The 12,942-nt window shown below is 46.4% G+C and overlaps 1 protein-coding gene across 1 annotated transcript in view; it reads right to left on the bottom strand.

Annotated features, from left to right (window-relative positions):
• Nucleotides 1–12,942, bottom strand: part of RASSF5 (Ras association domain family member 5) — a 74,480-nt gene that overhangs the window by 33,338 nt on the left and 28,200 nt on the right. The window lies entirely within an intron of this gene.

The raw sequence follows: 12,942 nt of genomic DNA, 5'->3' as shown, positions 1-12,942 counted from the left end.
GAGCGGCTGCACACCGCTTAGGTTAGACTTGCAGAAGGTTCGCTTTCTCGGGGGTTCTAGCCCACACTGCACTCCTCTTGCTTGGCAGCCAGGCTAGCAGCTTCGATAGGACACTCAAAGACACCGCGGCAGTTACGTGAGCCACGGCCCTGAAGAGCTCCTGCCGGGTCTGAGTCAGGCCCCAGGAGTCTGCCTTCCAATTGCTCTCCTTTAGGAAGACTAGAGACGCACAAAAAGGGTGTCTGGTCAACACCGCATCTCTCAGGGCCCTGCTCCAGGCAAGGCCAGCCCTCCGATGGCCGGGGCAGTGTGGTCACAGTGGGAACAGGTCTGGTCCTACTACACAGAGAGAGAGGGCTCTGTTGACTCCTCAGAGCCTCAGGCCTGACCTGGCCCAGCCAGAGGTCATCTCAGGCAAGCCTATTGCTTCCAGGATAGGAGCCGTGGCTGGGGCCATGAGGAGCACAGAGAAATGTCACCAGTGCTTAAGGATTTCTAGAGAAATAAATACTAGAGCTCTATCCTCCTCAGAGCCAGGATCTTAAATAGTTCCTGTTTGGGAAGCCTTTCAGCTCTGCCTGGCCAGAAATGGGCTCCCATGGGTCAGCCTGAGCTGCTCAGATAGGCTCTGGGGCAGCTCCTGTGGGAGGCTAACTGACTACTGAGGTCAAATCCCTGACAGCTTTGGCCATCACGTCTGGCTTCTAGAGCATGGAGGGAAATCTGTGGAGAGTAGAGTGGCTGTCCCAGATGTAGCCATAGCTTAGAGAGAGGCTGGGGATTGGTTCCTGCCTTTGGCACATGTAGGTAGGCTGGCAGTGGATGAGATAAAATGGAATCATAAAGTATATTTAATTAATCCATAAGAAGACACACAAAAAAGAAAAAGGGAACAAAGAGCAGATAGGACAAATAGAAAACAAATAGTAAGATGACAGACTCAAATCTACTTGTATCAGTATTCACATTAAATGTAAATGATCTAAATAACCCAATTAAAGGGCAGAGATTATCTGACTGGATTAAAGAGACAAAGATCTAACTATTTGCTGTCTATAAGAAATGACCTTTAAATACAAAGACACAAATAGCCTAAAAGTAAAAGGATGAATAAAGAAATACCATCCTAATGGTAATCAAAAGAAAGCTGGATATCAGACAAAGTAGATTTCAGAGCAAAGAGTATAACCAGGGATAAGAAGGTTATTTTGTAATGTAAAGGGGTTAATTAACAAGATGAAACAATCATTCTAAATGTTTATGCACTGAATAATGGAGCTTCAAAATACAGGAAGCTAGAACTATATGGAGAAATTGGAAAATCCACAATTAAAGTTGGAGATTTCAACATGCCTCAATAACTGATAAGCAAGTGGAGCACATGATATGCCTCAATGAATAGCAGCTACTGTTATCAACCACGATTCAATTTGATCAATATTTATGGAGCATTTCAGAGGGGTGCCAGGCCCCAGAATCTGCTGAGGTGTGCAGTATCCAGAGGGCCTGTTAGGAAGAGGGAGAGGCGGGCCCTCAGGAGGGGCAGACCTGTCCCTCCCTCTCCGACCTTCTCTTCTTGCTCCCCGGCTCCCCCTTGTGGTAGTTCAGGGTTCGGCACGTGGCCACTGGGCTGAAGACTGGGGCAGAACTGGCCCCAGGTGCTTCCCCTCGGAAAAGTTCTGGAAAGGCAGAGCCCAACTACAGAGGCGGTGGCAAGACTGGGGAGGGAGTGCGGAGGGAGCGGGGGGCAGGGTGCCAGGAAACTTAGCTCTACAAGCCAGCTGAGTCACCGCTCAGCGGCTGCAGGGGCTGAGGGAGATGGTTCCAGAGGGGCCCTGCTAAGGAATGACAGCGGCTTCATGGGGGGAGGGGTGCAGGCAGAGAGGCAGCTGCAACGGGTCAGGCTGAGACCAGCAGGCCAGGCTGATCGACCCTGGAGCCTTGGAAGCCAGCCGTCCCTTGGGTGAATGGGGACAGGGTCTTGGTCTTTCTATCAATGGAGTGGAGTAATAACATAGGCTGCAAAGGAGGAGATAGTTGTTGAGTCTTATAGTAAGGCGTGCCCACCCAAACCTCAAAGACACAGTGTCCTGGTTGTGCTGTGCATACAGGACAGTAGCCCGTCTTTCTTGGAGAATTGGCAGAGCTAGCCCCTGAGGCTTCATGTGCGAATCCAGGTTTAGGCAGGAGCGGAGGGCAACAGGCAGCCACTGAGGGCTTTCACCACAGGTGATGTGATAGAAAAATCCAGTAAGGCCTTTGGAGGCACCAGAATGGCCCTGGACGCTCAACTCCCCCCGGCCCCCCCCCTCAGCCCCCCCGCCACCTGCACATGTTGTCACCAACATCTCACGGAGCCTCACAACCACCCTGCCTACTGTCCCATTTCTCAGAGGGGAAGCCTGAGGCTGAGACACTGGGAGGTTTGTCCTGGGTCACTTACCAATGATCTCGTCTACACAGTCTGGACCAGAACCTAGCTCTTCTGTCACCTAGGCAAGGGGCCTCTCTTTTAAGAAAATAGGTATCACCTTTTTAAAAAATATTGTACTAGAAACACATGACAGTATCTGGTTACCCAAACAGCACGGAAGGGAACAGCAAAACTCCACCCTTTTCCACTCTCACCCTCTCCTAAGCGAAATCTCCTCCAATGGTTGGCAGGGCATCTGCCAGGCCTTCACTGTACACTTACACACACACACACACACACACACACACACACACACACACACACACTACAAATGGGGTTGTCCTGTGTGTACTTGTTTCCACTTCTCGCTAGTCCCTGTTGGTACATATGGATCCAGCTCTCCCTTAGAAGCACCCGGGCAGGAGTGTGGGTGGCTGGCATGTCCTCCCAGCTCCCTGAAGCTCTTTCCACTGCTCAGTGCCCCTCCGGCACCAGCTGCACCCAGTGCACCCACTGTAGGCAGGTACTGAGCTGGATTCTGTGGGCAGCAGTTCCCACGAATGGCTCTGGGGATTTTTAGAACAGTGCTTGGCGCAATATCTATGTGCAAAGGAATCTGAGGCTGTCCTTACACATATTTTTCTTTTAATTTTAGAGATTAAGTATTCATTTAATGTGTCAGGAAAAAATCCTAAGTCCATCAAACAGTGATTCTAGGCTTTTCAAAGTCCCTTTAACACCAGCTCAAGTTGAGTAAGTCTATCCAAAGAGAAACACTAGGAACATAACAGCAGAGGCGCACCATGGGTACGGCCAGAATCCTAAGTGTCCATAAGCATGTTCCACCTCTGCTATTATTTACCTAGCGTGGAAAGGGCCCAAGTGAGGTCTGGGAACTGCTGTGGGCGGGGCTGGACTTGGCAGGGGGACCTGGGAGTCTGGCTCCTGACGGCTGCTCCTGGGCTCTGGAGGGCCCGGAGGAGGGGGAGGACGCGGCCTGCCGGACGCAAGGTCAATCCCCGGCTGCAGTGGTTCGAGTGGAACAGAGTCCTTTTTCTTGTCCTCCGTGCATTCCATGTACCAAGGAAAACAGCACCAGAGGCCACAGGGCCAGGCTCCCAGGATCCCCGTGGGCTGCAGCAGGTGACCGTGCGAACAGTTTGGGGCAAGGACGCCCTCCCTTCGGGTCTGCTTTCCGAAGGCAATGAACGGACTGGCCCAGACCAGCAGGGTCTCACTTCATCATGAGGGCACCGAGGAACCCCGAGGGTCTTTTTCATCCCAGGGGAGGCATGGCACCAGCACCCTAAGACCACCCGACGTGTAAAGTCTCCGCAGCTGGCTTGGCGATCTATGGCGGCCTTCATGTTCTCGGGGAAGCAGGCGTAACCTGCAGAAGGGACCTGGGGGGACTTGAAGGGATCTGCTTGGTCAACAACGGGCGCCCAAGGGAACAGTCGGACGTCACAGGTCTCGGGGTGTCCAAGGACAGACTCCAAACCATTGCTTCTGAGGCTGCCAAAAGCACAGGCAGCTCCCAGCCGCCCTTCCCCGGTTCCTCTGCCCGAGAGAGACACACACACACCCCACATGGTCTTGTGAGTAGAGCTGGGGGCCCTGAGCCCACCCCACTCCCCCCGCAACACACACACACACACACCTGCCCCACTTCCTCCCTCAGGCATGGCAGAGAGGAGACAGGACGCTGGGACCACTGCTTTCAAAGGCTGAGCCAAATGCTTACCTAGGGGATGACCTCAACAATGACTGGAAACATGTCTGAATGTACAAGAGGAAAAAAATAAAAATGCTACCTAACAGTGGCTCTCTCCGGAGGGAGGACGTTCCATGATTTTATTTTTTTCCTTAAAGAGCAGAGGGGAGACATGCCACCAAGCCGAGACCCCCTAACACAGTGGTTCTCAACCTTCTGGCCCTTTAAATACAGTTCCTAACAGCTATACGTCCCCAGATGAGCTGAGCTCAGACCAAGGCCCCAGCCACCACAACCCCCCCCCCCCCCCCCGGAAAATGCGCTCGCACATCAGGTTAGCCAGCCCAGGTGACGGTGTCAAGGTGAAAGCAAGTCCATCCTGGTTCTGAACAGAAAAGCCAGCCAAGGCGGAAATGAGCACAAACCAGCTTTTCAGAAAAGGCGAGTGAGCCTGGAGCAGGGCCCGGGCTTTATTGATAGAAGGCTAGGTCCTGCCCCACTTGTGCTGAGGCACGCAGCCAGGCCTGTCCAAGGCAAACACAGCCGCCCTCCACCGCCCAGCACCCCCTCTCTAGGCCGTTTGCTGGCTGAGGGCTGTTCCACACCCACGGGGGACTCTTGGCTCCTTCTACACGTCACTGTGCTTCAGCTCTAGACACCGCCGCTTGCCAGAGGGCCCCCCACAGAGAGAAAGGGGGTCACTCTGCTTCCAAATACTCAGACTGCGGAGCACCTGTTCATGCCGACGTTCTGAGGATGAGACGATGTATATGGCAAACCCCAGGCCCTGCTCTGGGGCCTTTTGCTCACCACACCTGGTAGCTGGCTAGGCAGCGCTAGGGTTTCTCAACCTCGGCATCTGTTTTGGGTTTATTTTGTTGTGTTTTTGTTTTTAGGAAGGGAGAGAAAGAAAGCAAGAAACATGCATTTGTTGTTCCACTTATTTATGCATTCATTGGTTGATTCTTGTAAATGTCCCGATCAGGGATTGAACCCACAACCTTGGCATACCGGGATGATGCTCTACCCAAGTTAGCTACCTGGCCAGGGCTCGGCACTGTTGACATTTGGGGTCAGATGACTCTGCTGTAGGGACCTTTTCTGTGCTCTGTAGGGGGCAGAACCCCTGGCTCCTACCCACCAGATGCCAGTAGCACCTTCCACTTGTGATAATCAAAACCGTCTCCAGAAACTGCCAAGTGCCCCCTGGGGGAAGGGAGCCAATCACCCCCTTTTGAGACCTGCTGTTTTAGAAGAAGGAATAGAGGAGACGGAAGGGGGGACCCAGGAAGTAGTGGAGGAAGCAGGCTCCTGGTTGGAGGATGGGCAGGATTAAGGGGAACAAAAAGAATAGACTTGGAAGCTTCCAGATGGGACAGAAAATTGGGAAAGTAAAGAGTTGTTTAAATGAGATTAGGAAATGTTGCTATATGATGTGCTATTACCCTCCCTTTTCCTTCTTCGAAGGAATACCTTCAGCAAAAATCTGCATCATTCACCAGGGCTTTGGGAGTCAAATCCGTCTTCTCCTTTTCCTGCCCTCTCCGCCCCCCCAACCTGGATGGATAGGTTCTAGCTAGGCACAGGGCCCTCCCAAGAGGCCGGGTTACATTCAGGCCATACCATAGCAGTTATTGTTCCAAAATGTGTGGAGGATAACATTTTAAAATACATATTTTGATTGATTGATTTTTATTGATTTCAGAGAGGAAGGGAGAGGGAGATAGAGATAGAAACATCAATGAGAGAGAATCATTGATCATTTGCCTCCTGCATGCCCCCCTCCCCTTCCACTGGGGATCGAGCCCAAAGCCCAGGAATGTATCCTGACTGGGAATTGAACCATGACTTCCTGGTTCATAGGTTAATGCTCAACCGCTGAGCAACACTGGTTGGGCTAAAATGCATATTTTAGAACTGATTCAATGTCATTTTTATGAAAACACACATCCTGTTTGCTTTCTAGTAATGCTTTCTCAGTGGGAGAAAAAGGCATGAGGGAATAGCTGCGAGGCAGGTAACACCCGTGGGTGGATGAGATGATTTGACATCATTGATCACGTGCACCGTGGTCAGAAAAAGCATGTGGATAGCTATTCTGGGGACTTGGGGGCTGAATCCCGGGTTCCCCAGGTTCTCTCAGACTCTCTTCAGGAAATAAGCAGCTATCCAGCATCTGAATGGTCTCTCACACACACAGGGCTTGTTTGTTTAAAGTCTTGCTTCCCTATTCTACTGCAAACACGGCAAGGGCAGGAGTCATATCTGCTTCCTCCATCACTAAGTCTCTGGATTTCCTGGGCCTGGACGTGGTCAACATTCAAAACATATTTGTGCTTGTTTGTTTTTCCAAAACATATTTGTTACATGAATACATGGATGGTGTCCTGGAACACTCCTTACTTCCTTGACCAGCAACCTTTGACTCAGACATTAAGACTCAGATCAAATGTCACCTCCTTGGGGAAGTCCTTCCTGATTTCCAACAGAAACAATTGCACGGTGGACTCAAAACACTTGATTCATATTCTTTTCTTTTTTAAAATTTTTAAAAAAATATATATTTTATTGATTTTCTACAGAGAAGAAGGGAGAGGGATAGAGAGCTAGAAACATCGAAGAGAGAGAAGCATCGATCAGCTGCCTCCTGCACACTCCCCACTGGGGATATGCCTGCAACCAAGGTACATGCCCCTGACCAGAATCGAACCCGGGACCCTTCAGTCCGCAGGCCGACGCTCTATCCACTGAGCCAAACTGGCCAGGGCTTGATTCATATTCTTATGGCAACATGCATCACGGTACATACTGTTTGGTTGTATTCTGCCCCCCATGCCAGCATGTAAGCTATTTGAGGATAAAAACTATGACGTATCATTTATTATCCCTACTCTTGCCAGCGCTTGGCCCATTGTAGATGCTCAATAAATGCTTTTTCAATGCAATAATAATAATAATAATTAATAATAATAATAATAATAATAATAAAATGCTCTCCTGTAACCCTTCCCAATTCTAGACATCAGACACATCTGGTTCAAGTGCCTTGGCAAAGTCCAGAACCAAGAGCTACATTGGCCATCCAATATCCTGGCCTTTAACTCAGGTGGAAGCTACCTGCCTAGCCCCCCTGAAGTTGATGTGGCCTGGCTGGCAGCTCCCCATTCCTACTGCCCCAGGACTTGAAGACCTTAAAGGATCTTCAAGAGCCTTCTTTGGGACCACCACCCTTCACCCATACCCACACCTCTGGCTTAAAGCCCTGGACCAAAGCAGGCTCTGTACAGGGCACTGCAGACTTCTCTGTGTCACTGTTCCTGTTCCACACCCCTCTGCCAGTTTCTTGGAAAGCGGTGTGGGATATTGAGATTTATAATAAAAAATATATATTTGGTCTTTATCGCCATTTCAGGCACAGGGCTCCTAAAGTCCTAGGACTTTCCTGAATGATGAAAGCAACCAAGGTGTCCCTTGTCATGTTAATGAGGTGACTTCTGGACCCTCCCTAAACATGGGGGTTAGAAGATTAAAAAATGGCAGTAGAGTAAGTGGATGCTACATGGACACTCTCCCAGGACCAACCTGGAAATGCAACTAAAATACAAAAGAACCACCCTGAAAAATCAACTGAGGGCTAGCTGGAGAGAACCCTGATAACCAAGGACAGAAAGTAGGAAGGACAGAGGGGTGAAAGAGCTGGAAGAGCCCTAACCGGTTTGGCTCAGTGGATGGAGCGTCAGCCTGCAGACTCAAGGGTTCCAGGTTCGATTCCAGTCAAGGGCATATACCTTGGTTGTGGGCACATCCCCAGTGGGGGGGGGGGGTGCAGGATTCAGCTGATCGATGTTTCTCTCTCATCGATGTTTCTAACTCTCTATCCCTCTCCCTTCCTCTCTGTAAAAATCAATAAAATATATTTAAAAAAAGAAAAGAAAAGAAAAAGAAAGAGCTGGCAGGGCTCCCATAGACAGCAGCTGAAGTCCCGGAGAGATAGCTCAGCTGTGTGTGTGTGTGTGGGGGGGGGGGGGTCTGCCACTGCGAACTCTGGGGTCTAAATACCAAGCTTGGCTCTCCAGCCCAGAGCCCCAGAACTGAGAAAGATGCCCACATAACATCTGCCTGTGAAAAGCAGCAGGGTTGCTGTCTCCTAGCAAGAGATGTTTGAAAATGCAGGCACCCTCTTAAAGGGCCAACACAAAATTTTGAGTGCAGCCACTTCTCTTGGGCTCCAACAGGGAGAGGGCAGAGTGGACTGGAGCTGTGTGAGGAGAGCCCAGGGTTGGGGGCTCTGGGGTTGGAGCTTGGAGGGCCTCCATCCCGGTTACCTATGCTGAGTCATTCCCTCACGTTTTCCTCAGACGTCTCCTCAGATGTTTGCTATCCAGTGTTTTTTTGCCTGGGGGAAGGCAGTTGACCCACCCTGTTGGAGGACCTTTTGCCCCATCCTGTGGTCAATAGCTTGAGGCTAATCACATCTGAGCGTCAATGGGACTTCAGGGAGAGGCAGGTCACTGGAGGCTTTGAGTCTTTGCCTGATCTAATCCAGGGACTGGGGCTAGGAAAAGCAGACCCTGGTGCACATCTTGGTCCTTTCCAAAGTCACCCAGCCCCAGTAAAGGAAGCCACAAGCTGTGAATTGCTAATACCTCCAGGCAGTATTCAAGGCCAGTCATAAACAGCACCTGACATTGTCCTGCACTAGAAACTGGAAGTTGTGGTAGATCTACCGAATACACAGACACAAACCCAAACAGGCAGCCAAAATGGGGAGACAAAAAAACAAACACACAACAAGAAAAAAAACAAGCCCCAAATGAAAGTACAATAGAATTCTCCAGAAGAAGAGCTAAATGAAATGGAGATAAGAAATTTATCAGACATAGAGTTCAGAATAATGATGGCAAAGAGGCAAAATAGCATGAGAAAAGATATAGTAACTGCAGAATGACATAGCACTAATAAAGAACACAGTGGAAGGAATACACAGTAGATTAGGAGAAGTGGAGGATTGGGTCAGTGAATTAGAAGACAGGGTAGAAAAAAATCACTCAATCAGAGGAACAAAAAGAAAAAACAATTAAAAAACAGGAGGACAGCTTACGGGAGCTGTGGGGCTACATGAGACGTAACTATGTTCTCATAATAGGTGTACCAGAAAGGGAAGAAAGTGAGCAAGGGCTAGAGAACATGTTTGAAGAAACAATGGCAGAAAACTTCCCTAACCTGGTGAAGGAAAAAGTCACATAAGTTCAGGAGGTACAGAGAGTCCCAACCAAGAAGAAAACAGGACCACGCCCAGACACATCATAATTAAAATGCCAAAAATTAAAGACAAAGAGAGAATCTTAAATGCAGCAAGATAAAAACAATTTTCACCTACAAAGGAGCTCCCATAAGGCTGACACCTGATTTTTCATCAGAAACTCTACAAGCCAGAAGGGAATGGCATGAAGTATTAAAGGTAATAAAAAGCAAGGATCTGAAACCAAGATTACTATATCCAGCAATGCTATAATTCAAAATAGATGGTCAAATAAAAGAGCTTCCCAGACAAAAAAATATAAAAGGCTAACAGAGTTTATCACCACCATACCAGCACTGCAAAAAAATACTAAAGGGACTGCTATAATAAGAAGAAGAAAGAGAGAGAGAGAGAGAGAAACAGGCATACAGAATTAAAATGGCAATAAGTAAGTACCTATAAATAATAACCTTAAATGTAAATGGATGAAATGCTCCAATCAAAAGACACAGGGTAGCTGAATGGATGAAAACACATGAATCAATTATATGCTGTTAACCAGAGACTCATCTCAGAACAAAAGACTCACACAGGATGAGAGGAAGGGATGGAAAAAATCTTCCACGCAAATGAAAACAAAACAAAACAAAACAAAAGTTGGGGTAGCAATAATCATATCTGACAAAATAGACTTCAAAATGAAGGACATCACAGGAGACAGTAAAGGTCACTACAAAATACTAAAGGGATCAATCCAACACAAGGATATAACCCTGGTAAACATATATGCACCCAATAGAGGAGCATCTAAGTAAAAGAGCTTCCAGAGGACTTTAACAGAGAAGTTGACAGCAATACAGTCACAGTAGGGGACTTTAACACCCCGTTGACTTCCCCTGGTAAATCTTCCAGACAAAAAACGTAACAAGGAAACAGAGACTCTAAATGACACACTGGATCAAATGGATTTGACATTTATAGAACCTTTCACCCCAAAGCAGCAGAATACATATTCTTCTCAAATGCACATAGGTCATTCTCAAAGACAGACCACACATTGGAACACAAAACAAGTCTCTACAAGTTCAAGAAGATTGATGTCATATCAAGCATCTTCTCAGATTACAATGGAATGAAATTACAAATAAACTACAGTAAAAACACTAAAACACATTCAAACATATGGAGGCTAAATAGCATGTTATTAAACAATGAATGGGTTACCAATGAAATCAAGAAAGAAATAAAAAACATCCTGGAAACAAATGAAAATGAACACACAACTGCCCCAAATCTATGGGACACAGCGAAAGGAGTCCTGAGAAGGAAGTTCATAGCACTGCAAACATGTCAAACCCACGCCCAGCGGGCTGCATGCCTCGGCCTGAGTTTGACATGCTTGCACTACAGGCATACATCAAAAAACAAGAAAAATTAATAATAAACTATTTTAACCCTACAACTTAAGGAATTAAAAGAGAACAACAAGAAAAGCCCAGAGCAGTAGAAGGAAGGAAATAATAAAGATTAGAGCAGAAATAAATGACATAGAGGCTAAAAAAAAATACAAAAAAAAAAATCAATGAAACCAAGAGCTGGTTCTTTGATAAGATAAAAAGATTGATGAACCGTTAGCCAGACTCATCAAGTAACAGAGAGAGGGGACCCAAGTAAATAATATCAGAAAAGAAAGTGGTGAAGTAATAAACGTCACCACAGAAATACAAAGGATTGTAAGCAAATACTATGAAAAACTATATGCCAACAAGCTGGACAACCTGGGCGAAATGGACAAATTCCTAAAAAAAATAATACAATATTCCAAAACTGAATCAGAAAGAATCAGAAAACCTAACTAGGCCAATAACAATTGAGGAAATACAGTAAATAATAATAATAATAATAATAATAATAATAATAATAAAAATAAACTCTGAGCAAACAAAAGCTCTGGTCTGGGTGGCTTTACAGGGGAGTTTTACCAAACCTTTAAAGAACAACTAACACCTATCCTCCTCAAACTATTCCAAACAATCCAAGCTGTGAGACTTCCTAGCTCTTTTTATGAGGCCAGCATTACCTTAATTCCAAAACCAGATAAAGCCACTACAAAGAAAGAGAACTACAGGCCAATATCCCTGATGAATATAGGGATATTATTAAAATCCTCAACAAAATATTAGCAAATGGCATCCAGCAGTATATTAAAAAGGTCATACACCATGACCAAGTGGGATTTATTCCAGGGATGCAAGGCTTGTACAATATTCACAAATCAATAAGCATGATTCATCACATAAACAAACTGAAAGACAAAAATTACATGGTCATATCAGTAGACGCAGAAAAAGCATTAGACAAAATACAACACCCATTTTTTATAAAAATCTCTTAGCAAAGTGGGAAGAGAGGGATCATATCTCCACATAATAAAGGCCATAAATGATAAGCCTATCGCCAACATCATACTAATGGGCAAAAACTAAAACCATTTCCTCTAAGAACAGGAACAAGACAGGGATGTCCGCTTTCACCACTCTTATTCAATATAGTACCAGAAGTCCTAGCCACAGCGATCAGACAAGAAGAAGATACAGAAGGCATCCAAATTGGAAAGGAAGAAGTAAAACTCTCATTATTCACAGGTGACATGATATTGTACATAGAAAACCCTAAAGACTCCACCAAAAAACTACTAGATTTAATAAAGAAATTTGGCAATGTCACAGAAAACACAATGAACACCCAGAAATCGATGGCATTTTTATACACCAATAATAAATTCTCAGAAAAAACACACACACACACACACACAAAAATCCCATTTACCATTGCAACAAAAAATTAGATGCTTAGGAATAAACTTAACCAAGGAGGTAAAAGACTTGTATGCAGAAAACTAGAGGACATTGGAAAAGAGATACAGGAAGATATAAACAAGTGGAAGAATATATCATGTTCATGGATTGGTAAAATTAACATCATTAAAATGTCCATACTGCTCAAAGCAATCTACAGATGCAATGCAATCCTTATTAAAATACCAACGGCATATTTCACAGACCTAGAGCAAATACTCCAAAAATTTACATTGAACCAAAAAAGACCCCAAATAGCTGCAGCAATCTTGAGAAAGAAGAACAGAGTTGGAGGAATCACAATACCAGATATCAAGTTATACTACAAAGCAAGTGTACTCGAAACAGCCTGGTACTTGCACAAGAACAGGCATATCGATCAATGGAACAGAACAGAGAACCCAGAAATCGACCCAAAACATGACACTCACTGGTCATGCGGTTTGGACCCCTGATCTTTCGTATGGCAGGTCGGGCCATTTAGATGCCCTGACCTTTTTCTCCCTGAAGATAACATCTAGGCCTCAGTTGTATTTCAGCTCCAGGCTCAGAAAAGCAGCAACACCAGACAAGTGCCACCCTGGCTGCCTCAGGACCAGCTGCAGTGACTAATGACCCTGCCCTGGCACCAGCCAATCAGTGGAGACCACGACCCTCAAAGGGGACACCTGGAAAGCTGATGCATATTCTATTGAGACCCTCCCCTGAGACCGCC

Source organism: Myotis daubentonii, chromosome 18, assembly GCF_963259705.1.
Source record: "Myotis daubentonii chromosome 18, mMyoDau2.1, whole genome shotgun sequence".
NCBI lineage: Eukaryota > Metazoa > Chordata > Mammalia > Chiroptera > Vespertilionidae > Myotis > Myotis daubentonii.
Note: the sequence above shows the minus strand (reverse complement) of the source record. Positions and strands in the feature narration are given on the sequence as shown.